This window comes from Miscanthus floridulus, chromosome 6 (genome assembly GCF_019320115.1).
Source record: "Miscanthus floridulus cultivar M001 chromosome 6, ASM1932011v1, whole genome shotgun sequence".
Lineage (NCBI taxonomy): Eukaryota > Viridiplantae > Streptophyta > Magnoliopsida > Poales > Poaceae > Miscanthus > Miscanthus floridulus.
This window is the reverse complement of record NC_089585.1, coordinates 116,153,012-116,178,875: the sequence shown is the minus strand read 5'-3', so window position 1 is coordinate 116,178,875 and position 25,864 is coordinate 116,153,012. Positions and strand designations below refer to the sequence as shown.

Genomic DNA, 25,864 nt, shown 5'->3' with positions numbered 1-25,864 from the left:
AGTGTACCAGTTGGTGTCCACGCCATACGAGTTTGTAGCTGCTGCAACAAGACGCTGATCTGGCACAAAGTTCTCATCAAACCTATGCCAGCATTCAGCGGCTGAGTGATTCTTCTTGAAGCACACCTGGCACCTGTTGTCATCTGAATCGGGCGCACCACCAGATGTCCCACGACTATTGTTGTTGTAGAAGCCGCGGGAGTTGTTGTTGTGGGAGCCACGACCTCCTGCAGGAGGCCTGCGACTGGACCCGCCGTGGCCAGACTACGCGCCCCCACGCGAGGGGCCTCTCCCACGCGCCTGATTCTTCCCGCGCCACAAGCCACGACCACAAGATGCCGAGTTTGCCGATCCAGACCCAGGGCTGCCTCCATAGATCAAGTCCATTCTAGTTTCAAAATTGAGAAGTTGTGAATAAAGCTCACCAACGGAGATGGGTTCCACTCTAGCGCATAGAGCAGAGACGATGGGTGAGAAATCTTTGCCCAAGCCGGTGATGATGTACTCCACCAGTTCTTCATCTTCTAGGGGCCGTCCTGCAGCCGCCATGTCGTCGCCAAGAGCCTTCATCTTGGCAAAGTACTCGGCAATGGACGAATTCTCCTTCTTGGTCGTTGCCAGAGCAATCCGCATGTTAACGGATCGCGCTCGCGTCTGTGACGCGAACATGTCTTCAATGATCTTCCAAGCGTTCGCCGCGGTGGCGCTGGTGGCCACCTGCGTGAGGACATCCTTGGTGACCGACGTGAGGAGGTAGCTAAGGACCTGTTGGTCTGTGGCCTCCTAGTCTTCGTGCGCTAGATTGGGAACCCTCACTTCCTTCCCATTAGCGCCCTTCTGCACAAGCTCCGCCGCAGGTATAGGGGTGGCACCCGTGAGGTACCCCTGAAGACGAGCACCACGGATCGCAGCACGCACCTGTGCCTTCCACAGGGCGTGATTGTTCTTGCTAAGCTTTTCTGTGATGGGCTAGGCGAGGAGAGGATTGGAGGAAGCAGATGATGACACCATTGTAGTTGCGGAGAGGAGATGCAATCTACTCAAAAGCGATGGCTCTGATTACCATGTGAAAGTTTAGAGGAGCGGAGGAGAACACCAACGCCCTATCTGGGTCATGCGATGGTTGCGTGTTGATTGAATTGAATAGCCCCGCATGTGGCAGTTACATATATGCGTTACAACTTGAGGGCTAAGCCAAGAGACCTTTTCTGAATATAAACCTTCTATACATAGATGATCTATTCCTATACATAGACAATCTAGATCTCTTGGCTTTGGCACAATATGGTAAGGTAAATACACATGCATCTAACCTTTCTATCCAACACTCTTAAATATGAAAGTCATTTCTACTTCCTCAAGTCTAGTGTGAGGAAGAATAATCGAAGCCCACACGTGTGCTCGCTTGCTAGGCCGGGCTATTCACGCTTGGTTGTTTGTTGTGACCGGTTCTTGATTCAGAGCGCACTCGAGTGAGGGGTAGTTGAATGAGAAACTGGTACCAGTGACCATTACAACTATTTATTGGTCGTCTTGGCCATATACTTTTAAAAGATTGAGGCCATAAATCAACTCTTAGTCGTGGCCTTGGGTATAGAGATTCGGTCTTGCACTTTTTATAGGAAAAGTTGTACACCCATGTAGGGTTAAAGATCAATTTGAATTGTTGCGGTCTTGGTTACGAGCAAACTCTTAATGTATAACTTCATTTTAGAGATGCGGAACTCATGGAAGTTTCGAGTTGCTCATGTTGCTTAAGTCCTTTTATGTCAATCTTCTTATACCATGCTATCTTCCTTGCATAATATGATCAAAATGACATTCTTGCTTATAGCTATGGTTTTGCATCCTACCATTACCTATGGTTTTGATCTGCCATACTATATACTATATAAACGTGGATAAGTCCTATGAGTACAACTCGTACTCGCGATGCTACCAATAAGTTATTTCAGTGGTTGCCGAAAACAGTAATGGCTACTAAGCAAAACTCAATATGGTCGGTGGCATAAGAGCGGATAGGTTGGTAGCCTAGAGATAGTAGAGTGATTCTTAAACGAAGAACAAAAGAGCGAGCGTCGAAGGCAACTTGTGTTCGACTAATAAATGGGGCCACTAACTTGCTGTAACCAAAGACATTTCGAGACATATCAACTTGGTAACTATAAGTTTATTTTGTTAGGTATGTGTTGTTGTGTTGAGTGAATTTGAATTTTGATGGTCATTGTATATTTAATAACTATGATCATGTATTTGTGCTAGTGGAGGTTCATCTCCAATGATTATCAAGGTTAATTAGCTTAAATTGAGTTAGTTAAGTGGATAAGACTCAGTTTAGAAACGAGAAACATCCCTCAAAGATAAGACAAATTGTTAAACGATCATGATATACCGTATTTTGAATATCCCTATATACTCTAGCAAAATCAACTCCTAAAAAGAGGTTGCATGCCTACCGTTAAAGATAATCCAAATTCTAATAGAATTTTGCGGGAACTCTTGGTCCATGATATTTGTTTCGTGTTTGGCTGCACCTGGTTTTGTCTACTCTATATATACAGTTTGTAAGTCGCATGTGAAGAGGAGATGATTCATTGTATTTTGAATGTTTTGTAAACATTCCTCGTATAGTGGTATTGTGATTTTTTCTTGAAGGGTTTTCAGGTAGAAGTCTAAGTCTCGTGTTTGACCTAGATTCATATTATTTGCTAACACCTGCATGCACTGTCCAAAAGTTACAAATACAGAGTACTCAGTGCCAGAGTCAGAAAAGGCTATAAAGGAGATGCTGGATTAGACAAGGAGCGCTGAGTTGATTGAAAATGAACTGAATTTTCATTATATTCTTAGGATTATCTTTATCTTATGGAATGTGAGGCTCTATGCTGTGGCCCAGGCAGATCAGGCCCTTGCTCCGCCTCTAATCCTCCAGTCTATAAATAACATAATTCTAGCACATTACTAAATTAAAATATCTTAAATTTAAAAAAATACACTCTTTTTGGATGACATTTGTGTCGGATCCCAACATTTCACAGCAATAGCGTCATAGTCCAACTTTCCTTCTCAAAACCCCCAGACCCAAAGTCCAAACTCTTACACCATGACCCAAAATACAAGATTGATTCATCCTTTGGTGGTCACTACATGGAAATGATTTAATACTTATTTTTAATCTTCTCCAACAATAAGACTCAAATGACCATTTTTCTGTAAATGGGTCTTTAGGAGACCTATTAGAGACCTATTTTGAATTTGGGTCCGGCGACGCATCTCGTGTTGGAGACAGCCTGACCCCCGATGCAAGAAGGGACATCTAATTATTTGCCACTCTTATGGAGGCCGCCTCTCTGATTGCCAACTTTGTGGTGGCAACTACAAAAATGTCCCAAAAAATAGTAACTCATCTAATATTTTGCCATTTTTGCTGACGTGGCATGCCAGATCATCCAGCCAGCTTGGGAGCGGGCCGTTGATGCTCGAAAACCAAAGGCAAAAGACCATTCTGCCCCCGCCGTGTATTGCTTAACAAGCCCCGTCTCCTCCCATCTGCTCAGTCCACTCGCTATTTTCCCGTCCCTCCCCTTTCATTCCCCGTGGCGGCGTGAGCTCAAGGCGGGCAGGCGGGAGCTCGACAGCGGTGCCAAGTTGTAGGACGGCACGATGCCTGCAAGGTTAGATCTTCTTCCTTCTTCTACCTACGCGCGACATCTATGAATGGGGGATTCCTGATGCTAGGGTTTCCTAATTTTCGTGTGTTGATGTAGGATTCGGATGTAGAGCAAACCATTAGCCATGATGGTGTGGTCTCCGTGCCCCCCGTGGTATGTTTCATTGTTATGGCATGTATGTGAGGGGATCCCGTATGTGAGGGATGTCCTAACTCCCAATTTGTTTGTTTTGCTTGTCACTGTCAGGATTGATCCTAGCAATGCTTTTAGAATCCATGTTAGCGTTGATAAATACACTTTGGTTAACGACTATGGAGTGGTTGACCTAGATGCTCAAGAACATGACATGTGGTTTGACAGTAGCAATGTGTACACACCGAATGGCTTTGTAGATGATATGGCCAGCAAGATCATTTGGGGCCGTAGTCAGCAACTGCTTATTTGGGGTGTTGACATTGATAGTGGAACAGAGTGGAAGGTTACTAGCAGTGATCAGTTTGAGAAGATGATAATGTCTAGGATGGATGAGAAGGTAATGCATGTTAGCTGTGATGTTGTTGAGAAAGATGCAGTTGGTCTGAATGATGTTGTTAGCAGAGCAAACAAAGGTGGGCCTTCTACTACTGCTGCCCAATCTGGTGTGACAAATGCAGGACATGTAGAGAATGCAGAATGCTTAGGTGACACTTGTAGTACTCCTGAAGAAGGTAGAGCTAAAGAAAATGTGGTTGATTGGAACACATTGACTATATTGGCTGATGAGAACTGTGATGGTGAAGCTAATGTTGTGGTAGATGAGGATCAAATCTATGAGGCTTTTGGATTCAAGGCAGCAGATGAGGCTCCTGCAGATGAGGTTCCTATTCCTAACATACTTGCTGATGTGGAGGATGAAATGAATGAGGCAGCAATCCCTGTTAATGATGACCTAGGAGATGAGCCAATGTTTGGTTGGGATAGAGACAACCCTGACATGAGTGTTGGGACACTATATCATTGCATGGATGATTTTAGGATGGCAATTAGGCAGCATGCTATTGTGAATGAGTTTCAATTAGGGACAGAGAAGTCTGACAATGAGAGGTTTATGGGCTACTGCAGTTCCAAGGGCTGCCCATGGAAAATTAGAGCTAGGACACAGAAGGATGGCAGTGTCAGGGTACCAATACTAACACTTTTTTTTGTCCTTTTGATGTAATCTTATTTCTGATATTTGCATGTTGTATATGAATTTATCTTAACTATTTCTGACATTTCTTCATGTATGTGTAGATCCAAATCAATAAGGGTACCCACAAGTGTCCTTCAAAGAGTAGAGTTCTTAGGAGGATGGCATCCCAGAAGTGGATTGCTGAGAGGGCTATACCACTATTGAAGGATAATCCTAAGATGGGTCCCAAAGCTATGAAGGAAGAGTTAGAGAAGAAGTACAATATAAAGATTCCATATCGGACTGTATTTTATGGGAGACAGAGGGCTGCAGATAAATTATTTGGTAAGTGGGATGATTATTTTGATTATTTATTTAGATTCAAGGCTGAGATTAAGCTTAGGTCTCCTAGTAGTGTAGTTGAGATAGATACAGTTACTGTGGAAGGCAAGGTACACTTCAGTAGATTTTTTTGTGCCTTTAAAGCAAGTATAGATGGATTTAGAGATAGTTGCAGACCCTATATTAGTGTAGATTTAACTGCTCTCAATGGTGAGTGGAATGGCCACATGCCTGCAGCCAATGCAATAGATGGCCATAATTGGTTGTACCTAATTACTTTTGGCTTCTTTGATTCAGAGACCAAGGATAATTGGACTTGGTTCATGGAACATTTAGGGGAAGCTTTAGGGTCAATGAACCACTTGGCTATATGCACTAATGCCTGCAAAGGGCTAGAAGCAGCTGTGAAAAAGGTTTTCCTTGGAGCAGAGCAAAGAGAGTGTTTCAGACATCTCATAGAAAATATGAAGAAAAGGTTTACAGGAAATGCCTACGCCAAGTACATGTGGCCAGCAGCAAGGGCATGCGTAGTAGAGAAGTTCAATAAATTGATGGACAAAGTTATTGAAGCCTATCCAGGAGTTGTTCCATGGTTGAAGGAACATCACAGTTTATTGTGGGCCAGGAGTGGATTCAAGGAAGCGATCAAATATGACTTCATAAATAACAATTTGGCTAAATCTTGGAATGCATGGATCCAAGCACACAAAGATCTACCATTAGACATTCTAGCTGATGCTATCAGGCATAAGACAATGGTACTTTTTAGAAGAGAAGGAAGATATCCAAGGCTCTAAAAGGATTCATACTACTAGCAATAATTCATCAGCTAAATGCAGCCTTAAAGGGACTAAATCATCTGAAGGCAACTAAGGGTGGACCCAACCAAGCAGAGGTGATAGTCATGTACAATGATGAAGTTGTCAAGAGGCATGTTGTCTACCTAGACTAACATGAGTGTACATGCAGAGAGTGGCAAATGAGTGGCAAGCCCTGTTCCCATGCACTGGCAGTCATAACAGCTAAAAGGCATCCAAATATGGAGCAATATGTGGATGTGGCATACTCAGTGCACAAGTTCTAAGCAGCATATGCAGGAATGATTCCTGTCATCACTGATAAGAGCCAGTGGCCGGTAGTTGAGAAGGGATTCAAGCTTCTTCCACCAATTGGGAAGAAAAGAGGACTTGGGAGGCAAAGGAAGAAGAGGGTTAAGGGATGCTTGGAGAGAAGTGGCAAAGCCACAAGGCAGGTTACTTGTAAGGGCTGTGGTGAATTAGGCCATAGAAGGACCGGTTGGAGGTGCCCACTAAGTGGCACCAAAAAAGGTAACTTACTAACCTATCTTTACTGAAATCCTTTCACCATTGTTAGCTAGCTTAATGAAATTGCAAGAAGAGGACAAGAAAGACAAAGACCAAAAAGGGGCCAAAGAAGGGTGCTGACAAGGAGTATAAACCTGCTACAGCTAGTGAAACAGCAGCAGCACCACCTGAGCCTTCACCAGCTCCACCACCAGCAGCAGCAGCACCTGAGCCTTCACTAGCTCCACCAGCAGTAGTAGCACCATCACCATGGACTCCAAGAACAAGGGCAGCAGTAGCAAGGGAAAGAGAGGGAAAGGAAGCAGCAGCAACAAGGTAAAATCTGAACCTAAATTATGAAAGGAACTTGCCATCTCGACAACAGCTCACTAAACCACTTTCAAATGCAGGAGGTTGAACTTGGAAGCTCCATAACCCCTTGAAATAGTCATTCCAGAGGCTGAATCTCTGCCAAACCCTGCACCAACCAAGAAGATGACCCCTAGGAGGAAGCAACTAGCCACAAAGGTGAAGAAGTCTTCTGCCAAGGGAAACTGATGAAGCAATGAATCCTTATGATCCATATTTTGGGAACTTTGTTATGTCATTGAAAGGTGCATGAACAACTTGTTATGGTATTGTAAGTTGAATGGACAACTTATAATGTATTGCCTTATAGGCCTGAACAACTTGTGATGACTTTGCTAGGGTTGTGTCATGTATGCAGACTGAACTTGCTATGTTTGTGTCATATATGCAAACTAAACTTGCTATGGTTGTCAAGAGTATATCAGTGGTCTTGCAGTGATGATTTTTGGATATTATGTACAAGTGAAATAATAGAAACAATATTTCATTAACCATTCAACATTTTCACACATATATGCCCACTGATTGGTTAGACTCATACTAAAACACAGAGCTCATTACTCAACTAAGATACAGCTTGAAGTAGTTCAACTAACAAACAATGGAACTAAAAACTAGTGAAACATACATAGCTCCAACCACTACACCAGCACCCATGACCAAGCTCAAAGCCTTCACTGCACCAACCAAAGCATCCAGTTTCACCTCCATTGAGTTCTTCTGCACACGCACCAGTGCCCTTGAATTAGCTTCTTTCTCTACCGCGCCATGTTGTTCTAGATTCATCACAATCTTCCCCTGGTCCACCAATATGGCCAGGTACTCTCGCTGCCACTCATAAAACCTACAAGATCTTGGAACCTAAACACATGGAAACATATTTGATATGACAATCGATTCAAAACCCTAACAAATCGGAACCAAAAGAATGTGGCTTACCCCCTGCATGTTTCTGGGACATTTGAAGAAGACACGGCCCTTGTTGCCTTTCTCATCTGTCTGGGCCATGAGCTCGAGCACCCTCTGCAGCCCACACTCCTCGCACATGATGAGGGGGAGCCCTGTCTGCCTCTCGAGTGGGTACTCCCCTATCCTATCCGATAGTTGCGGACGTCTATTGCATGTTGATGAGCTCGCTCGATGGGACATGGCGGCTAGGGTTGGGGAGGGCAATGGAGGGAGGGGCGGCGGCGACCAAGGATGGGGAGACGAAGGAAGAAGAAGAAGTGCAGAGAGAACCGTTTGGACTGAGCAGATGGGAGGAGACGACGCTTGTTAAGCAATACACGCGCGGAGGCAGAATGGTCTTTTGCCTTCGGTCTTCAAGCGTCAACGGCCCGTTCCCAAGCTGGCTGGCTGATCTGGCATGCCACGTCAGCAAAAATAGTAAAATATTAGACGAGTTACTATTTTTTAAAACATTTTTATAGTTGTCACCATAAAGTTAACAATCGGAAAGGTGGCCTCCGTAATAGTGACAAATAATTAGAGGAAAAAGTCTACTTAACCCCCCACCTTTCATACTTGGTCTACTTCACCCCCTAACTATGAAACCGTCTGTTTTACCCCTCTGAACTTTCTAAAACCGTCTATTTTTACCCCCTGGGCGATTTTTCAGCGGCGGTTTTGCTATAGTAACAGCGTGTTTGCTACAGTAACGGTGGGTTTGCTACGGTACCCGTGGTTTTGATTTTTTTTTATTTCCGGTGAATTTTTGAAAAATAATAGTAAATCATAGAAAAATCATAAAATAAAAAATCTAATTTTATTGGACTCCACATGAGTAGATCTATACAGTGAATATATAATATGGTATACTTTAGTACAAATTTTTTTTGTAGCTTTAGATTAATTGGAAAATCTAATTTTGTCTGTAATTAATTAGAATTTATCTATAACTAAGTTATATATAGTCCAATAAGTACGAAATTTTTACTATAGTTCAAGCATACAATAATTAGCGTACCATTAAAATTTCACCACAATTGGACCATAGAAGCTGCAGCTATGAATTATTCCAATTAATTACAGACAAAATTAGATTTTTCAATTAATCTAAGGCTACAGTAAAAATTTTGTACTAAAGCATACCGTATTATATATTCACTATGTAGATTTACTCATGTGGAGTCCAATAAAATTAGATTTTTCATTTTATGATTTTCTATGATTTACTATGATTTTCAAAAATTCAACAAAAATAAATAAAAAAAAGAAAATTCAAAACCATAGGTACTGTAGCAATCCACCGTAGCAAATCCGCTGCTACCGTAGCAAAACCGTCGCTGAAAACCCGCCTAGGGAGTAAAATAGACGGTTTTAGAAAATTTAGGGGTAAAACAGACGGTTTCATAGTTAGGGGCATAATTGGGGGTGAAGTAGACAAGTATAAAAGGTGGGGTTAGTAGACTTTTTACGATAATTAGATGTCCCGCGCAAGAAGGTCTCTTTGCTCCGACCGCCGGGGCCGATACGGCGATACCCACTGCAATGCTCCGCGATCCACGGCCATGGCCTTCCTCAAGACCCTAAACCCTCTCATACGCAGGCGCGCCACCCCGATCTCGAACTCCAGGCCGCTCCTCTCCCTCCACACCTTCGACGCCTCATCCTCCCCCACCACCACTACCGCCGCCGCCTCCCCCGCCGCCAGCGCCGTGCACACCCATGTCCCCATCCGGTCCGGCGGCCCCGCTGTTCCTCTCGTCGGCCCCATGGATGCTGTCGCAGTCGGCGACACCGCTCACGGCCGCGGCTGCCGCCCTTGGTGCCAAGCTCCGCAGGGCACAGGCCCTCGCCGGCGGCCGCGCGCTGGCCGTCGCGGACGCCGTGAGGTGGGAGCACAGGCGGATCTCCGGGGGTGAAGCGGAGGTTGCTGCGTCTTCGGGAACTGTGGGATGTGGAGGTGAGAGGTTTCTGAATGCGCCCAATTTGGTGTCGATTGGACGGATGGTGTCAGGGCCGGTCATTGGATGGTGAGTGTTCTCATCTGTTTTTCGTGTTTACCTTCAGTTAGAGCTGTATCCAGCGTGGTGATAGTTTGCCTAGAGGTTCGGCAATTGGCAGTTGGTCTGACACCTAGGAGGGTTCAAACTTGAACCATAAATAACCATGATCTCTTCATTTCGACCTTGCCTTTATTCCAGGAACCATCTCACTGTTTAATTGTTTTTATTTAGTTGATGGCATATATGTACCATGATCTTAAAAAGCTACCCCTGAATGATATGTGTATGGATCTATTGATTAACGATTGGGAACTCGGAATATTTGAATTGGGGTGACAGAGAGAATCCAGATCAACAATTTGAACCGGCCTATTTCTCTAAAGTAGAGCTGCTCCAGGATTTTAATTAGAATATCTGGTCACCAAGGCTTGCACACTCTATTAACGGCTGGGTATGAGGATTATGGGTTTTTGGAGTTGAAACATGTTAGTTATTTAATGATGTTACCTATGGTCATATAAACATGTGCTTCAATTTGATCGTTCAAGTTGGCACATATTAGGAAGGAGCACTAAAGTTGGGTTGTTTGCATGCAAAGTGATATTTCATAACGCAAATGGCTCAGCTTATGTGTCAACATTTTTGAATGCTGAGATCAGGCAATCAGCTGCAGCTTTTGCTTCAACATAGCTTGAATTCTTGGAGGCCTATTCTAGTTGTACACATCAATCTCTATGCTTATCGGTACCATTGCGCCATCTCTTTGATGGCTTTGTGTTGTCCATTCTCATCTACTGAATGTTTGTGAAAAAGTCAAATTAGACCTTTGTCTTTGGTTCTGTTGTTCTGGATATTTTGATGAATTTGCGGTTCTTCTGTCCTCAATGTTTTATCTTGCTCTCTATGCTGTACATTATTATTCTCTATTCTTCTCTATGGACCTGTTTTTTTTTTCTTATGAACTCCATGCGAAGGGCGGGCTTGGTGCAAGCGGTAGAGTCTTACCGCCTGTAACCGGAAGGTCCCGGGTTCGAGTCGCGGTCTCTTCGCATTGCACAGGCGAGGGTAAGGCTTGCCACTGACACCCTTCCCCAGACCCTGCACAGAGCGGGAGCTCTCTGCACTGGGTACGCCCTTTTTATGAACTCCATGCACTATAGGATGATCGTGAATGAATGGTATCTTCCTGCCTTTGCCACATTGGCTGTCTCGGGTGCAAGTGATTGGGTAAGAATTGCACCTTTGAAAACTGCAAAATCCAGTACAATATTACTCATTTCTTCTGTTACGTTGTTGTTTGAACATAGTTGGATGGCTTTTTAGCGAGAAAGATGGGCATCAATTCTGTCTTTGGATCATATTTGGACCCTCTGGCTGACAAGGTTAAACCAACACTTTCCATTTTTGTTTCTATGTTAACTGTGCTGCTAAGCTGATGTGCAATATCTATGGTGTTGCTTAGGTTTTGATTGGCTGTGTTGCTGTTGCCATGGTTGAAAAAGATCTTTTACATCGTGAGTAGATCAGCAAGCATCAATATGTTTGTTTTGTATTGCAAAATTTCCTTAGTAAAATAGCTCATAGTTTTTGACATTATATTTGTATTTGTCTGAAGGTTCTGGTTTTAATCAATATTTTAACTTGTGTGCTGCTTGTTTCACTTGAAGCTGGTCTTGTTGGCCTCGTTGTTGTAAGAGACTTGCTTCTTGTGGGTGGTGCTTTCTACAAGCGGGCTTCTAGTCTGGGATGGAAGGTACTATTATATATATGCTTTTTTGTGATTCATCAAGTGTGGAAGGTTTTCAATTAAGCTGAATGTCCTTTACGAATTTGTGCCAGTGGAACAGTTGGTCAGAATTTGTTAACTTAGATGCGATTCATCGCGAAAAGGTTGAGCCTCTGTTCATCAGCAAGGTATGCCTATGTTCACACAGCATTAAATCCTGTATGCTTATTGACCCATCGGGTGGAAACATGATAATAGTTGTTGATTGCAGGTGAACACAGTATTCCAATTGATGTTGGTTGCCGCTGCACTTCTTCAGCCAGAATTTGGCACAGAGGAAACTCAGAATTACATTACACTCCTGAGGTGATTTCTTTTCCATATTTCAACTGTTGTTTCTCTAGTCTTTGTCTTTATGTGCTTGCATGCGTTCTTATGTCAGAGTGGACTAATTAAACTATGAGTTTACCCGGTGTAACACAAAGGTTGACCTCACATGAGCATTTGTTTGGTAAATCTGGTTTATTTACAATGCACCTACTATAGTCTGTAAATACTGCAGAATAACACTTGAAGTAACTATTTGAATGCCTAATGAAATGATGTCTATTATTTTAAATCATGGTGTTATCTCCTTTTAAACAGGCGGTGCCTAGGTGCTAGGCCGAGCTGCACCGCCCTTGTTTCCGTGTAAAGGTGTTGGGCTTAATCTGTGCATGAAAATGGGACAGATTAGAGATGGAGAAAGATGAACTGTGGTCATATTATGTATGGATGCATGATAACATTAATTTTTTGTTCTGATGTGCTAGATTTTCTTTATTACTGTAGCCATCTTCAGAAAGTGCAAATGCCTAGCATCACCTAGCACTTTTTTTAACATTGGGTATTATGCTAAATGACTCCCTCCCCCTGCAGTTGGCTTGTAGCTACTACGACAATCACTTCCACAATAGGTTATGGTGTGAAGTACTACCGGATCAAACCAAGGAGTCGGTGACTGTTGCTGTAGGCAGTTCATGGATTAATTTGCTGCTGCTGCTGATGATGACAGACATCCAGTGACTTACTGACATGTATCAGGCATGCCACTGTGTCTCTTAAGCTTTGTGAACTTCCCAATTTGCAACTGCACAACTATAGGTCTTGTTGCCCCCTTCGCCCTCATGAATTTCCTTAATGGCAAAAAAATTGGGCAAGATTGGAGAAAGAAGCGAAGAACCGTCTCATGAATGTAATCGTTGCATGATTTGTGCAGTAGGCCTAGTTAAGTTGTGGATACTTTCGCCAAGTTTCGGCCTAGAGTGTTCATCCAATTATCAGAGGGCAAACTAGCCGAACATTTGCTTTTGCTTTGGCCAAACACATTAGCTATGTTGTCAGTGTACATATGTACTTCGGAATACTTGAACTGATTTAGAAAAACTTTGGCAAATGGTGAATGCTAGGTGATGTCATGCTTCCAGATGTCTGCAGGTTAAATACATTTACAAGTATGTCCATGTATCAATGCAACTGACCCTCCGGAAGAACGGAAATGTGTTGTGTTTTCCACCGTATGGATTGAACGGGTATGTACTGAGATCCAACCATTCAGTTGATGTGTTGAACATAAATGCTTTGACTCTACATACCTCATTCTTTCAGGAAGAGGGAGGGAGAAAAGTCACCCGGAGTTGAATTTCCCATCTTTTCCTAATCACTTCATTCTAGCGGGCTTAGATGCAACGTTATAATCCTGCAAGATGAAAAAGAAGTCCCAGATCGTTACAATTAAACAGTTTACTTTCCTATATTTTGCGAACTTTAAGAAGTCCCAGATTGTTACAATTAAACAGTTCACTGCCCTATTTTGCAAACCGTAACAATATACAAGATGCAACATCAATTTGCATGGCGGCTAGACCTAACTCAACTTGTAGGATAGAAAGTGTAGTCATGCACTGGTAGGATAGAAAGTGTAGTCATGTACGTGTGACCCGTCACAATTTTTTTTAGTAATTTGTTCATAGTGTATAGAAGAAAATGAATAGATTGAGACAAAAAGGAAAAGAGAAAAGGAAAGAAAAAAGAAGGGGGGGGAGGGAATGGAAGTGAGAATGAGAAAATAAAAATATTGAGAAAAGTGAATGGACGTGTGATCGCGAAATGGCGGCAGCTTTCCGGTTTCCGGTGCACGGTCCGTTTTACCTCCTCGGCTGTAATCTGTAACCAGACACCAGCGTCGTGGAGGCCCATCCGGCCATCCCCGTCTGGTTCTGCTCGCTTTTCGCCTGGGCCGTTGTAACTCGCTGTGAGCACGTAAACCTGACACCCGTGACCCGTCACCCGATTCCGCCTATAAACCCCCAAACGATAAACCTGAAACCAGGCGTTGGCGGCGGCTTCCATCGAGGCGATTTCGAGTGAAGCATAGTCTCTCCATTGCCGGTAAATCCACCTTCCTCCAACCTACTTGCTCGCATTTTGTGATAGCATTGGTATCGTAGCGTGTTCTTGCTCCCGAAATCTCATGTCCCCTCTTTGCTTTACTGTGCGCCATTGTGTTTCATTTTCATCGCAAGCGAATTGCTGCTCTCCGCAAAAATGCCAAGTTTGAATCTTGAATACCTTCTCTTTGTGTGTTGTTAGAAAGATCTTTTTTATTTGGTTATAAGCAAATAACAGTATCCGTCTTAAAAAAAACCCTAACTTTTCATGGTCTGAAGTTTTGGATATGCGATAAGCCGGCAGTAATCGCTTAGTGACTTGCAAGATTCGGCAATAATCGCTTACAGTTTAAAGTTTGGGCAAAGTTGCGACGGGCAAATCATGTCAGTCTCTTCCGATCACATACTCGGGTTCTCGGATCCTGTCGATGTGGGACCCACGGGATACCCCTCAAGGAAGAGAGAAAATCTAGTCTGACTATGATTCTTTTCATGTAATCTTAGTAGTAGTATTATTCTGTAATCCTACTAGGAACTCTCATTGTAAACCGATCAGGACTCTGGCCTCCTGACTATATAAACGAGGGCGGAGTTTCTGCAGAAGAGAGTTAGAGACAACACTTTACAATCAATCCAACGCAAAGCCTAACGCCGACTGGACGTAGGGCTATTACTCGATCACGATCGAGGGTTCGAACCAGAATAAATCGACTGTCTCTTACGTTTACCGTCGAGTTCTGCATACGCTGAAGCCCGAACAAACTGTCCCGGATACCCCGTGACAGACTATCGGTGGTGAAACATCGACAGCTGACGCGCTAGGTAGGGGCTTTCGGCGAATTTGCATCCGAGAGCTCGACGGATCTCGACAACATGATCTTCTCGACGGGATCAACCTTCATCTTCGGTTCATGGATCTGCGAGGCAAGCGACGATGGCAAGCTCCGAAGCCGTCTTCTCGAAGATTCAGATCACCTTGAAGACCTTTTTATTTCGGCGACTACGACAGATCAACTCACCGGAAGATTCGCGCAGCTCGTGATGTCCGATCCAACTCAGATTTCGCGTCTTTGCGCATCCGACTCAAACTCAGGCTCCGCATCTGAGATGGAGTCTTACCCGAGTTCTTTCGAAAAACCGAGTTCTTTTCTGGCGAGGCTCCAGAACGCGGCATCATCCTATCAAGAATACAACTCGAAGTACATTCAGAGTCCCCTCAAGAAGTCGGGTCATGGTACAACTACGTCAAGCTGTCCGAGCCAGGGGCAAGCCAGTTGTTCGGCTGCGACCCGAGCCGAAAGCAAGCCAGTTGTCTGACTACTCGTCATAGTTTCCGACTATTTTGGCTGCGGTGACCAACTACTCGACAGCTCATGTCCAAGTACTCGCAAACTGATGCTCGGGGGCTACAACCACTGGGGTCTCCTGAGCGCAAAATATCAGGATCGCGCGCTGATTCTACCACGCGGCCGTTAATCAAGCTAAGTCATGGTTTAATATTTTTTCAAATATTCTTTAATCGTCATATATCTCTGGATATTATCCATATGCCTCCGCGGCTCTACTGCAGTTGATTTACCTAGGTTGCTCTTCATGCAAGCTTCGCCACTATTTTGAAAGTCACAAGATTACCGGGGTGACAGATTTTCCACTCGGAGACATCCTACACAGTAGAGACGCAACAGGGCGCATATCTAAGTGGGCAGTTGAACTTGGTGCTCTCAATATCGATTTTACCCCACGGAAGGCAATTAAATCTCAAGCCATTGCCGATTTTGTTGCCGAGTGGACAGAAATTCAACAACCTATGTCAAATACCATCCTTGACCATTGGAAGATGTACTTTGATGGATTGCTCAAGCTAGGCGGAGCCGGTGCAGGCGTTCTCTTCATTTCTCAAGACGGAAAACAACTCAAGTATGTCCTTCAGATATTATGGCAAGCTACAAACAATGAAGTAGAATACGAAGCCCTCATCCACGGGCTCCAAATAGCAATTACCCTCGGAATCAAGCGATTACTCGTATACGACGATTCGACAGTAGTCATCAACCAAGTCAACAAAGTTTGGGACTGCACCAAAGAAAACATGGACGCTTACTATGCTGAAATACGAAAACTCGAAAAACATTTTCAAGGATTGGAAATTCTACATGTCCTGCGCGATTCTAATATTGCGGCAGACGTCCTCGCCAAGCTCAGATCGGACAGGGCGAAGGTCCCACCCGGCGTATTCATAGAGGAGTTATCAGCTCCCTCTATCAAACAACCCGGTGAGATAACCCCTGAACTCCTAGCTAAATGCACCTAGATTTTGGTAATCACCACCTCATGGACCCATGTTTTTATTGATTATATTAAAGAGAATAAGTTGCCAGCAGAAAAAGAGGAGGCTACCCGGGTTGTTCGCGGAAGTAAGAACTACGTCCTAGTAGGGGACAAGCTATACAGAAGAGCCACATCATTAGGAGTACTCCTAAAATGTGTCTCATTTGAAAAAGGCAAAGAGATTTTAGACGAAATACACTCAGGTTGCTGTGGAAATCATACTGCTTCAAGAACACTAGTCGGCAAAGCATTCCGCACCGGATTCTACTGGCCAACCGCTTTGAAAGACGTAGAAGAACTCATCAAAAAATGCAAAGGTTGTCAAATGTTCGCAAGACAAGCTCATGTACCAGCTCACAATCCCATCTGTATCCCACCCGCTTGGCCTTTCTCCTGCTAGGGGCTGGATCAAGTAGGACCTCTCAAGAAAGCAAAGGGCGGTTTCGAGTACATCTTTGTAGTAATTGACAAGTTCACCAAGTGGATTGAATACAAACCACATGCAAAATACACCACAGTCAAAGCAGTCGAGTTCATCCAAGACATTATGTACCGCTTCGGCATGCCCAATCGAATCATCACAGATTTGGGTTCTCCCTTCATAGCTATAGAATTCCAAAGTTGGGCATAGGATTACGGCTTCGGCATAGATTACGCATCAGTCACACATCCAGAAGCCAATGGACAAGTAGAAAGGGCTAACGGACTCATACTAGCCGGATTAAAACTAAGATTGTATGAAGAACTAGTGGACTATGGATCCAAATGGATTGAAGAATTACCCAAAGTAGTATGGGGGCTACGAACTCAAATAAGCAGAGCCACCGGATACTCACCTTTCTTCTTAGTTTATGGATTAGAAGCCGTACTACCTGCCGACTTGATCTGGACGTCACCAAGGATAGAACAATATGACGAAGGAGAAGTAGAACACACCCGAAAATTAGAATTCGACAGTATAGAAGAAGTCAGAGTAAACGCTACCCTTCAATCAGCCAGATACCTCCAAGGTTTAAGACACCACTACAACAAGAATACCCAGCCTCGATCACTCCAAATTGGAGACCTGGTACTAAGAAGAATAAAAAAAACTGACGAATGCCATAATCTACTCAGTCCATGGGAAGGTCCTTTTATTGTCATAAAAGTCACTGGACCAGGCACGTACAAGTTGATAACTGAAGATGGAAAAGAAGTCAGCAATACATGGCACATCAGCCAACTAAGAAGATTCTATGCATGAAAATAACTCAAGGAAGAATATATATACAAGCCACAAGAGATCATCGTTCATGATCAATAAAGATGGTGTTCCTCGACAACATATGTCTTATTATGGCTTTCCCAAAGTTGTTTTCACTAAGTATATCAACGTTTATAATCAATAAAGATGGTGTTCCTCGACAACATATGTCTTATTATGGCTTTCCCCTAATTGTTTTCACTGAGCATACCGTTCGAGAGCAAAAGAGCTGAAAAGATGCTTGAGTCCGCCGATGAGGGTAGCTAATAAGCTAACACCCGAACCAAAAAGCAAAATGGCTGAAATTATGCCTGAGCATACCGGCCAAGAGCAAAAGAGCTGAAAAGATGTTTGAGCCTGCCGATGAGGGTAGCTAATAAGCTAACACCCGAACCAAAAAGCAAAATAGCTGAAATTATGCCTGAGCATACCGATCGAGAGCAAAAGAGTTAAAAAGATGCTTGAGCCCACCGATGAGGATAGCTAATAAGCTAACACCCGAACCAAAAAGCAAAATGGCTAAAATTATGCCTGAGCATACCGGCCGAGAGCAAAAGAGCTGAAAAGATGCTTGAGCCCGCCGATGAGGGTAGCTAATAAGCTAACACCCGAACCAAAAAGCAAAATGACTGAAATTATGCCTGAGCATACCGACCGAGATCAAACGAGCTGAAAAGATGCTTGAGCTTGCCGATAGGGTAGCTAATAAGCTAACACCTGACCAAAAAGAAAAATGGCTGAAATTATGCCTGAGCATACCGACCGAGAGCAAAAAAGCTAAAAAGATGCATGAGTCCGCCTATGAGGGTAGCTAATAAGCTAACACCCGAACCAAAAAGCAAAATGGCTGAAATTATGCCTAAGCATACCAGCCGTGAACAAAAAAACCGAAAAGATGCTTGAGCCTGCCGATAAGGGTAGCTGATAAGCCAACACCTGAATCGATCCTAAGACAACCAGGGAAAGAGCCAGATGCTGGCCACATCTCGAGTTAAGCAAAAAAGCTAAAAAGAAGCTGAAGATACTTGAGATCGCTGGTCCTAAGTCTCTTCAGTACTAACAAGAACAAAAAGGTTGTCAGGACAAAGATCTACTTAACCTGAGTTGTTTACACGGCAGCCAGACAAGTACTCAAAAAAATCAAGAAAGTTTGTTAAGACAACGGTCTACATATACCGAGTTGTTTACACGGCGCAGACGAAAGCCTGACAAGCACTTGACAAAATCAAGAAGATTTGACAAGACAACGATGTGCATATACTGAGTTGATTACACGGCGCAGATAAAAGTCATACAGACGCTTGACCTATCAAGGAGCGATCCTACAACGGATAAAACAACACGACCACCATAAACTATGGATGCGCACCACGACCAACAAACGACTACTCGAAAAAAATTCCGATCACTTGGACAACTCATTTAAAGAATAAACAAGGCGAAGACCTCCAGGCAAAGAAGACATCAACAAAAAATAAAGAATCTTTATTCAAAAAGAAGTATAATATTCTACTACAGAGGCTGGAGTACAAAGGTCAATTACATCAAGCATCATCATCAGGAGAAGAAAAATATCAATATTAAGATTATCCACAATCCTCCTGGCTAAATCTTTGACCTCAGGCTTCGCCTTTTCAACGGCATCTAGATATTCTTGACTCTCGGCTTCCTCTACAATCTTGGACAAAGGCACCTCCAGAGCAAGAACCCGGACCTGGGCAAAAACATTTCTGGTACATAGTTGGGCGCATCTCTTCACGAACTCCTAGAGATGGGTCAGAACTTGAGGAATAAACTGAGCCCAAGATTGACCATTATCTGTTGGAGTCCGGAGAAGATTGGCTACTGACCAAAATGATTTCCACAAAGCATTTTAGTTCTCAGTAGCCGTCGCCAACTTGTCAGTCAAGACTTCAACAGTTTTTTGGACCTGCACAAGATCCCTGTCAGCTCCACGCCTAATCAACTTGGCAAACGCGAGTTCTTCTTCAGCACGAGTAATTACCTCCTCAGCTCTGTTGTGACTATTGTGAACAAGTATCTTCATTTCCTCAATACCTTCCAAGAGCTTCTGCTTTTCAACTCGGAGAGCTAGACCAGGCACAAAAAAAAACAAGTCAGCAGAAAGGGAAATTTGAATACAAAAGGAAACAAAAAGAACCCGCAATACCATTGCACTCATTCTTCATGGCCTCCACATTCTTCAAGGCCTCCTGGACAGCAGCATCCCTCCGCTTTTCTGCCTCAACCACCTGGGCACGGAAAGCCTGTTCCTCCCTTTGACAAGAAAAAGAAGCCGATATGATCCTGAGAAAAAGACTGAACAAAAAGAGAGAGAGAATAAGAATAGAAGAAAGGCGAACATCTAAAGAAAAAACTTCAGAAAAACTAGCCTGGAGTTTTCCCCAAAAGAAGTCGCAAAGGTTCCCTAGGCAGTGATCAGCTCTGACAACCGATAAGTGGCATCAAATTGTTGCAACACATCATCATCCAAACGCTGACCACCAATAGCAAGAGGAGCAGAGGGAGAAGCCGGCCGATGCTTAGAAGGCAAGACCAGGGTCATATCTTGGGAAGCCCCGGCTACCTCCTCAGATGGATCCACCACCACGGCCACCCCTGGAGCCACCAAATCAGCAACAGCATGATCACCAGGGAACCCTGTCTCCCTCATAGCCACCTCGCCGACCGTACATTTCGGGTCCTGAGACTCAGTACACTGGGGCGCGCTAGTCGACTGAGGGTTAAGGGAAGGCGAGGGTCTGCAAGATGATAAGGAAACTCGATGATAAGAATATGAATCAGAAAAAAGGAAAACAGAAGCAAAGAAACATAACCAGGATTCACTCACTTAGCTATCTTCTTCATAAAACCCTCAAGACGAACAGAAGACCTTAGAGAGGGAACTATAGCAGCAAAAATATCACCAGCAATAAAAACGCGGCCCACCAGGCCCATTTAAACACGACATGAGAACACAACGATCCATTTCTCAACTACATCTAACAACAGCAGACTACTAGAGAATATGCCAAGATCCAATTCTTTTTGAATAAAAGAACCCAGATATATGCTCGAGGGCTGCAACAGGAGAGGTTTTTAGTTCTTTGAACAACTCAGATTTAAGACCCTCCAACTCTTTGTTTCAAATAGCAAGAGACTCAGGGGCTACACTCAGTGAGTGCACTTTTTCTTCAAAAAAGCGCACATCAGAAAAATTCTTCAAGACATGAGTTTTCAAAAAACATAAGATTCAAGACCCTCTAACTTTTTGTTCCAAATAGCAAGAGGCTCGGGGCTACACTCAGTGAGTGCACTTTTTTTCTTCAAAAAAGCACACGTCACCGAGAAGACTTCTTCAAGACAGACCACTTAAAGGCCTCAAGACAAAAAGAACTCGGACCAAGCTATATCTGAGTTCTTTTTGATAAAGAACCCAGGTATATGCTCGGAAGCCCTTTGACGAAGAATCAGAGCAATTTCAAGACAAGACCCTCTAGCTCCTTATTCCAAATAGCAAGAGGCTCGGGGGCTACACCCAGATGGGAGTACTTTTTCTTCAAAAAAAAGGTACACACCACCCGAAGATCTCACGAAACGCTACACGGTTTCGCTCAAGAAAGCACTCGGACGACGCTTGTTCCTACTCGGCAAGGCCTGAAGGAACAAGACGAGGCTTCCAGAGCTCAACCATGAAGTGCTCGGGGGCTTGTCGATGCGGGACCCACGGGATACCCCTCAAGGAAGGGAGAAGATCTAGTCTAACTAGGATTCTTTCTATGTAATCTTAGTAGTAGTATTATTCTGTAATCCTACTAGGAACTCTCATTGTAAATCGACTAGGACTCTAGCCTCCTGACTATATAAAGGAGGGCGGAGTTCCTGCAGAAGAGAGTTAGAGACAACACTTTACAATCAATCCAACACAAAGGCTAACACCGATTGGACGTAGGGCTATTACTCGATCACAATCGAGGGTCCGAACCAGGATAAATCGACTGTCTCTTGCATTTATTGTCAAGTTCTACATATGCTGAAGCCCAAACAAACTGCCCCGGATACCCCGTGGCAAGCTATCGGTGGTGAAACATCGACAGATCCGCTCTCAACTAACAATTAAAATAACAATTAGTATGATGTACTACCAGATTTCATTCCTTTATGCAAAAAGACCACCAGCTAAACAATCGAAACTTTCATATTGACGTAAAGATAATATATGAAATGTTTGGGCTGTTCTATTCCCCCCGTCAATCATCGTTTAATGTATTAATTGTGGAATGCTTGCGTGGCAGGTTTGTGTGGTAAGGAATCCTAGTTAGGGCTGCTATGGATTCAGATGGATCCATACGAATCAACTATGGAGAATATGAACACTGGAAGTATGACAAGTTTGCCCGCGTCATCAACAACATGTTGCTCCGCCGTGAAAATGTAGACTTGCATAAATTCCAGGTGTGCTTTAAAGGCTACCATCTCATAAACTTCAAGGATGTGAGAACGTGGATTCAATATGCCATGAATCATGATATCAAAGTGCTAGATGTGAACCTGGGTCGGTATGACAAGACTTTTCTGCCTCATTGCATTTTCACTTGTCGTTCGCTTGAGGAGCTAAATTTACAGATAGGAGAAGCTCCTGAAGATGATCTTGAACATGAGGGGCTTATGTTGCTAGACAAAATATGTCTTCCTTCCCTCAAAAAGTTGAATCTCTGTGATGTGGAGGTGGATACTTTGTCTCTTCGGCAAATCATTAGTGGGAGCCCTGGCCTAGAGGACGTGCATTTGAGCAACTCTACACAGCATCTTGAACTTGTAAAATCAAACATGCTAAAAACGCTAGAAATTCATGGCTTCTTTGGTCGAGGCAAATGACTCACTGTTGCTGCCCCTCATCTCACTCACTTTGAGTGCATAGGCTGGCCACTGGAAGAAATTTCTTGGCAAAAGCGGCCATCTCTAGAGGGTGCACATATAGATACTTGGTGTTCTGGATGCACTTTTGATGGTCAGTCTGATCTTATTGGTATTGTTTTGCATGCCAAGGGACTTGCATTATGCGGTTCTAACATAAAGGTATGCTTGACTCATTACAAGTTCCCCTGTTTCAGTGCTATGAATATTCTGAATGGAAACTGGTTGATCTTTTTTTTGTATGCTACTCATGACAAGCAATTTTTCATTTTTTTTCTAGTCCATCTGGATATGTTATGTATTTATTGTGTTTATAAGCAGAATAAAAGTGATGTTGAACAACTTCCTTTGATTAGTTGAAGCTCCAACAATTGCACAAACACTGGCAATGTTGTTGCTTGCTAGAAATATGATTGGCCATCCTTATTGATGGTTTAGTGGTACAAAATTTATGTACTGATTGACAATAAACTATGCAACTTACTAGAATGAAAAATCTTGACTGCAAAAATGTGCTTCAGAAATAAAAAAATGATTCTTCTTAAGATCGTAAGTTTTGGATTCTGTTGTATCTCTCAATCTAGATTCTCTGTGCTCCAATAAATATAATATAAATATTTTTGGGAGTTCAGTAGTGATGCCTTCGTTCTTGTGCAGTTTGTATGTACAAATTGATTGTTAGATGTGGCACGAAAGCTTAGGGCCTGTTGTGCTCCATGATATGTTGTGCAGTGGTGCCATTTGATGATTGGCGGCTATGCCTACGTTTCAAAACTTATTTGTTCATTACTATTATGTCTGTCAATATCCTGGCATATGTTTTATTCTAGTTATGACTGACCTACCGTCTTGAAAATCTAGGCTATGAAAAGGAACTGCCTACAAGCTCATTGTTCGACAATCTTGTAACTCTTGAAATTGGTGGATGGTGTTTGACCAATGACTTGTACGTTGTAGTTCGCTTCCTCCAGCTTTCACCAAGACTTGAAAAGCTTACCTTAAAGCAGAGAAAGGTATGCTTCATTTACAATTATTACTGCTTTTGCTAGAGAAGATCAAGAAAGTGTCTTTTTATTTCTCTTGTCGTTTGCAGCTTTACAAGGCAACGAAAGAAGAAACAACAAGTTCAATGTCAATTGCTGGAATGACATTAGTGCCCACTCCTTGAAACACTCATAATACAATGTTCCAAGGATGATGTCAAAATCAGGAAGACAGTAGCTGCTATGGTAGCACTTGGCATCGGCTTGGAGAAAATACAAGTAAATTTTTATGAGGATATTGAAAGAGCAGAGAGGTGGGGTGTGAGTCTGGAAGAGTTGAAGAAACAGGACACCTTAGATAAGATGCTGAAAGAAAATCGAGAAAAGGTAAAGGGTAGTAATGCATGGAGTGATAACAATGATGATGGAGATGAGATGGAGGATGAAGACTACAACAGCGATGAAGAAGAGATGGATGACGAGGACAATGAGATGGATAATGAAGATGACGACGACGATATGTAGGGTTAGTTAACAATGAACATGATGATGACGTCTTTAGAGCTCAGTGAGTTGCTTCACAGTTGTCCACCCTTTTGCACAGCATGGACCTGATCCATTCTGCAGTACTATGTTAGTCTTGGATTCTTCTTAGTCTTAGTAGTGAGACTTGATGTTGGTGAGGTCAAGTTTAAATTAAGTACTTAAGTTTATGATATGCTCCTGATTGCTAGACCTCAGAAAATCAAGGCTAGTAACTGCATGATTTTTGCACGGTTTCATGTCGAGCATGGACCCTTAGAGCAACTCCAACATACTTAAAAATCTAGAGCCAAAAATGCTTTGAAGCCTCTCTAGAAAACAACCCTCCCACGGCCTCCCTCCTTGGTAGTAGACCGACAATCGTCCCCATTGGCCGGTCCTATCGAGAAAGGGTCGCCTGCGCTGCGCCCTTGAGGATGAGAGGAAGCACAAGGCTGGAATGAGCGCCCCCCACCCCCAAAAAAAACCCATTGGTTTTAGACATAAAATCCAATAATTACCTCCTAGAGATGGTTAAGAATCTTGAAGTTGCTCTAAGATCAGACTTAGTGGGAGTGGTGGTTTCATGGCCATAAATAGGATGTCACCTCAATAGAAACAACAATTTTGCACCATATTGATGAAGAGAAAGAGGATAAGAATTTCATGGGATGAAATGAACGAGCACTGTCATACGTCTCATGTGGCACAACATTAGTCAAGACCCTTGTGGGAGGTAAATCAAACTACCTTGATAGTTCAGGGGTCAAATAGACCTTACCCAAAAAAGTTACAAAAATAAATCTTCAAAAAGTTTCTAACACACACGTGACAATTTTTGAAGATCTATTTCTATATATTATTAACTCATTAAACCATTTATTTATACTATTTGTTATCTATATTATAATGGTATATATTACTCCAATGATATTAAAGTTATATACACAAGAAAACATTTTTTTCTCTCTTTATTAAACTTCTCGGTCGCGGGCTTCCAACTAAACTCATCATCTCCCTACTTAGCTGGCGAGGCATATTTCATAAAATCCTAGTCAACTCTCAAACAACACTTTTTACCAGACAAATCAGCAGGTCTCCAACTAAATAGGTTAGGGAATCTAGGATGTGCATGTGCTAGTGCCCGGTGGAGAATAAGCCGCCAATTTAGCATACCATAGCAAGCGGCCCACACACGCTCATCTCATTAAATCAATACATCACTGCTTTAGTGGTAGCTTCAGCCAGTGGCAAGGCGCTTCACGTGAGGTGGGGATGTGGTGTCAACAATGTTTTTCGAAATGGTAAACGGTTTTTACATGGTCGCTCTTCGTTTAACGTTTATGCTGTTTAAATGGTGTTTAAACAAAATTAAACGGTCTAAACGGTTTTGTACTTTTTTAAAAAAGTGCATATAATTATATATGTGCATGTAAAAAATCAAGTATTCTACCATTTATACATATTTATCCGAGTAAAAATCAATTATTTTGGTATGTATATATATTTATGCATGTGAAAAGAACCAAATATAGATATTTATGCATGTAACATATCAAGTGTACACATTTATAAATATAATAAACTTAAGCATACAAATTTATCCATACAAAACCGAACTAGATTTGCCTCGTGTTCGCCTAAGCAGCCGTTTAAACAGTTGTTTAGCCCGTTTAATTCTGTTTATCTTTGTTCCATTTAGGCCGTTTAGACCGTTTTTCCTGTTTTTTGACCATTTAAACGGTCAACCGTTTAATTTCTGTTTACCCCCTAAATAAAACAGTTTACCACCATTTATCGTTTAGTGGCCATTTAATCGGTCGTTTAGGCAAACACTGGGTGTCAACTGACGGGTAGGTATGAAGCGGCCATACCATGCCATATTGGTAGATCCGTCTTGTGTGCGGTCACCATAAATGAAAAGAGGGTTTC

The 25,864-nt window shown here is 42.9% G+C and overlaps 1 non-coding gene and 2 pseudogenes across 1 annotated transcript; 2 read left to right on the top strand and 1 right to left on the bottom strand.

The window, feature by feature from the left end:
* Positions 1-392: 392 nt before the first annotated feature.
* On the bottom strand, positions 393-531 carry LOC136462107 (small nucleolar RNA Z247). Its single transcript, XR_010760627.1, has one exon. It is a non-coding gene; the product is annotated as a small nucleolar RNA Z247 (small nucleolar RNA).
* An 8,741-nt stretch (positions 532-9,272) lies between these two features.
* LOC136459188 (CDP-diacylglycerol--glycerol-3-phosphate 3-phosphatidyltransferase 1, chloroplastic-like) lies at positions 9,273-12,971 on the top strand (annotated as a pseudogene).
* Positions 12,972-13,658: 687 nt separating this feature from the next.
* Positions 13,659-24,134, top strand: LOC136461068 (uncharacterized; annotated as a pseudogene).
* Positions 24,135-25,864: the final 1,730 nt, after the last annotated feature.